Source organism: Triticum aestivum, chromosome 4A (assembly GCF_018294505.1).
Source record: "Triticum aestivum cultivar Chinese Spring chromosome 4A, IWGSC CS RefSeq v2.1, whole genome shotgun sequence".
NCBI classification, from domain to species: domain Eukaryota; kingdom Viridiplantae; phylum Streptophyta; class Magnoliopsida; order Poales; family Poaceae; genus Triticum; species Triticum aestivum.
In genome coordinates this window covers 277,211,281-277,216,405 of record NC_057803.1, presented here as the reverse complement: position 1 = coordinate 277,216,405, position 5,125 = coordinate 277,211,281, and the positions used below count along the sequence as shown (strand labels likewise).

Sequence of the window (5,125 nt, the reverse complement as noted above, 5' to 3'; positions counted from 1 at the left end):
ATGGCATGAAAAGGAAATCCAATTTCGGTAAGACTTGATCTGAATCATAGTTCAGATCCAAGTCGGTTCAGTGAGGGCGACCGCGAAAGTCACCGAATGGGTTCGGTCCGTCTTTTCCTGATCTTTGTTTGGCCCCCCAAAAAGGCGTGAGAGGACGTTGTAGATGTCCAAGACGGACACGACTTCTTCTAACGCTAGAAGACCACACGAAGAAACCCGGGACCAGAGCATGTCGTGAAAGACGCACACGGGGCGGGTGTGCTTCGACCATGTCTCCGGGGCACAGTTGAATGTAGATATCATGAACGCGAGGATAAGGATACCAGGCCGAGAAACCCGGGCAAGCACTCCCCTAATGTGCCGATCGCTAGCGCATCCAGGGCCCCGGCGCCCAGCTCTACTGGAGAGGCCATCACTGATCTGAAAAGTGCGTCTGCGGTTCGGATAGAGTGATTCTGCGAACGCCTAGCCCCAAGAATAAATAAAAAAAACAAGTGCTAAGTTTCATTTCAGATCAGTGAATAAACCAAAAAAGAGACCTTTCTCGCCAGACACCACACTATGCTCCACTTCAATAAATGAGAGTTTTCGGTGGAACCGGTGAACCACGTGAGCTGGTTAGATGCGTGGGGCAGAGGGCTCGTAGTACCTGATAGCGTGGCTATGCAGTGGAAGCGAAGGATCCTAAATCGACCCCCTTCTTTATTTTTTATTCAAAGACACAAAAGCAAGCACAGTACAAAGAGATTGGACTCCCGGATGAGACTAAGCAGCTACCGTTCTGACGCGCCCCTGACCCTATCTTGATTCAAACCGAAAACCCTCTCTAAGGTGGAGCCCAGTTGAAGCGATCATTCAAAGAAGAAATGAGAATCCAAATCCACTTTGAGGGATATAGATGAAGTCTCGCTCAGTAAAGAGTGTTGTAGATTCGTAGAAGAGGATCAGAGTACGCGCGCTACAAAAGGCGGCTAGCCAATGAAAGTAAGTGGAAAGAATGTAGTACTTTTGTACTGACCCCGGAGGGGCCCCCGGTTGTTTTGGCGCGCCCTACCCCAACGTTAGACTATTGCCTTTTTATCCTACGCTTGCTGCTTGCAGCATGGATTCGATAGATCTATCGAATCCATGCTTCCCCTGCCCCGAAGCGAGACTTTATCCAGATCTCAAAGAATAACGAGCTAGGCGGCCAGCGGGCACAGAAAGGGGGCGGGGCGTTGACTTGAAAATGACAACCGCCTGTTCCAACAGCGGGGGCCTTGCACGAAAGCAAACCTACGATTAAGTAGCAGTTGCTTTCGTTGATGGGCCCAGTGAGGGGGGCATTGTCCCTCAATTCTTACCAACCTCAGGTGTGTACATCTAACTTATTATCTTCTTTTTTCACGCAAGCCTGACCTCAGCTGTCCATTTCTTATTCATTCAGGGCTCCCCTAGTGGACTTGGCGGTGCTCCTTTCTCAAACCAGAACAACTCTGAATGTTAGGGAAAATAAGGGAAGACCACATGAGCGAACCGACCGAAGGGACTTTACTTATCTGAACCGAACGTTAGCGGCTTAAGCTAAGCCTATCACGAGCTGCGTTGCTGCTTGATTGGCGGGGAGGAAGATCTCAAAGTATGGGGAAAAGGATCAAGCACTTTGACTTTGCTTTGTCCCCCAAGATCCACCACAGGTTGGGTTTGAGAGTCGTGTGATGGGTGACTATCTAGCACAGTTCAGAGAGCACGTGTATGTAGTCTGCGCTGGTGAATGGAAGCCCCCGCCGCAAAAAAGAAGCGGCTCTTCCCACGGCTCTGTCACCATTGACTCTATTTATTATTATGGTAAATCATTGTATCAAGATGTCAATCTTAGATCTTATTTTAGTTCGACACGTCCACCTATGAAACTCGCCCTTGGCTTTCATCTCTGTAGGTGTATTATTCTACATTTTCCCAAAAGGACAATCATCCATTTCTTTCTTCCCGGGCGATCACCACAACTAAAACAAAAAAAGACAAGAAATCAAGACTCGTACTACAGGAAAAGGGCTGGTGGTTGACATTTGGGAAAGTCGGGCCGATCAGGTGTCTTCATTCAAGCGAGGGTACAGAGGAAGAACGAAACGAAGTGAGAGGCCGGGGGGCAGGGAAAAGTGTCGAGTCGATCGACCGAGAGAAGCAAAATGAAATCCAGATTTGGCCGAAAAAGATGCAACGTTATGGATACCATGACCGATCACCATCGAGAAATAAGAATTTTGATAAATCACTTCGGGTGAGCGGGGCCTTCAAGCGGCCTCAATACGCCGGGGTTGTAATTGACATAGCTTTCCATATGGGAAATGTCGCCTCCTTACTAAAAAGGAATAGAATCAAGTTATTTTTACCAAAGAAGTCCCGCTCTGACGGCCCGACGAGTCATCTACTAAAAAGGACCCTCCCCGCTGTGCGCCCCTCCTTGAATAATTCATTCATGCAATATTTTTTTAATACTAAGAATAAAATGCATTTTGATCTTGTCCTAGTTCTCAATCATTTCGTGGCGCCGGGTGTGGTTGAACCATCTACGATGGGGGAGCGAACGGAGGAAGCTTAGATAAGAGAATATGCTCTCGCTTCGCTTTTTTTAGAAAGCTCTACCAGCGAGAAAAAGTGTTTGGCCCGAGCCAAAAAGAGGTTGACCCACTTCATTCGCCAAGCGAATGATCTTCGCTTCGTGGGAACAACAAAAACCACCATATCGCTCTTTCCTTTTCTTCTGTGCTACCTTCTTTTTTCCAAGGGATGGGGTTGGGGTGTATAATAACCCTTTTTTGAGTATGCCCGGAAACAACTCCTAGCTCAATTTAGGATCAAATGTAGGAACCTCATGGGTAAGGATAAGGTAATGGAATTGATAGAGAAATTCATAGACCTAGGTAGGATAGGAAAATTGATAAAGGGAATAGAGATGATGATAGAGATCATACTGAGAAAGAGGATAATTCCGTACGGGTACAACTCTTATTTGAACGAAGTGCAAAAAATGCGATCTTTTTTGTCTAATAGAACAAACACTAATATCTTAATTGAGTCGGTAAAGATCAAATATATTTATCAAAGTGCTTCTCTGATTGCTCAAGACATCTCTTTTCAACTAAGGAACAATCCAATCTCATTTCGTTCCATTTTTAGTAAAATAGTGAAGGATATTCCATTAATAATGCCAAAAGGGGTGGAGGGGATACGTATTTGTTGTTCTGGTCGATTAGGGGGTGCGGAAATAGCAAGAACTGAATGTGGAAAGTATGGAAAAACATCTTGTAATGTATTTAACTATGAAATCGATTATGCTCCTGCGGAAGTATCTACTCGTAACGGAATTTCATGTGTCCAAGTGCGGATCTCATATAGTCAAAATAAGAAGGGACGTGCTATATCCGAAATGTACGAAATATAGTAAATATTTTAAATGTAGACGTAGTAGGGGTCACGAACCAGATGGTACACAACTTGGTTTTGGAAGATATGGCACCAAAAGTTGTAGAGATGGTCGTCTTTCATATCGGGCCATTGAAGCAGCGCATTGGGCTACAATCGGACAATTCCATCGTGCTATGAGCGGACAATTCCGAAGAAATTGTAAGATATGGGTAAGAGTTCTCGCAGATCTTCCTATTACGGGGAAACCCGCAGAAGTTCGAATGGGAAGAGGAAAAGGAAATCCGACGGGTTGGATTGCTCATGTGTCCACAGGACAAATCCCATTTGAAATGGATGGTGTGAGTTTTTCAAATGCTTGACAAGCCACTAGATTAGCGGCACATAAACCATGTTCATCAACCAAGTTAGTTCAGTGGTCGTAACATAATTGGTTAGTGGGGAAAATCGGGCCGGGACTCAAAAGAATTTGGTGAAGTGTTTGTTCCTGAACGAGGGAAGTGGAAAGACAAAGAGGGATAGGGAGCTCGCCTCCTTCTTTTTTGTAATCGCCGAAATTGTACGACGACCCTTCTTGTTCCAGGCATATGACCCTGAGATGTGACGGTGTCACTTTTCCGGCCTGGTAAAGTGACAGTTATATAAATAAGAATAAGAAAGAGAAGTGTGATGTTGTCGTGTTGTCAGCAATCAAATTAGCGTAAATAGATAGTACAGTTGTGTTGTTTCAATTTCTGTTCGTACTCTGATTGCTGTGGCTGCAGCTCGATCTTGGCAAATCTCTCAAATGGATGTCAAAAATGCTTTCCTTCATGGTGATCTACATGAGTTTTTTCTATATGCAGCCACCTCAGGTTATTGAAGTTCCTGATGGTCATGTTTGTCGCCTTGGAAAGGCCCTCTATGGGGAAAAAAGCAACCACCTCGTGCTTGGTTTGAGCGGTTCAGCTCTCTGGTTCAAGCTGCTGGTTTCTCTTCTAGTGAGCATGACCCTGCACTTTTCACTCATACATCTGACCACGGTCGTACCTTGCTTCTTCTCTATGTTGATGATATGTTGATCACTAGAGATGATCAGAAGTACATTGCTTTTGTGAAGAAAAAGTTGAGTGAGCAATTTAAGATGTCAGAATGATTTTCTCTCAGTTATTTTCTGGGAATTGAGGTTGATCAAACTAATGATGGTTACTATCTCTCTCAGCATCGCTATACTCAGGATTTGATCTCACGCTCAGGTCTTACTGATACACACAATGCCGCTACACCCATGGAGCTCCATCTCCAATTGCGCCCTGGTGATGGTACTCCTGTTGAGGGATACCACTCGCTATCGTCATCTTGTAGGCAGCCTTGTGTGCTGTAACACCCACAATGCGGCTATATCTCCCACATGTCGGGGCACGACTTAGAGGCATAGCCGCATGGTAGGTTTGTCGCAAGAGGGGTAATCTTCACACAATCCCATGTACTAAATAAGAAAGGGATAAAGAGTTGGCTTACAATTGCCACTTCACACAAATACAAGTTAAACATACATCATCAAGAATACAATCAAGGACCGACTACGGAACCAAAATAAAAGAAGACAACCCCAAATGCTAGATGCTCGATCGTCCCAACTGGGCTCCACTACTGATCAACAAGAAACGAAACAACACAACAAACACGATCTTCATCAAGCTCCCACTTGACCTCACTTGCGTCATCTGCACTGGTATCA

The 5,125-nt window shown here is 45.1% G+C and overlaps 1 pseudogene; it reads left to right on the top strand.

Annotated features, from left to right (window-relative positions):
• Positions 1 to 3,424, top strand: LOC123081971 (ribosomal protein S3, mitochondrial-like; annotated as a pseudogene).
• The last annotated feature ends 1,701 nt before the right edge of the window (positions 3,425 to 5,125 follow it).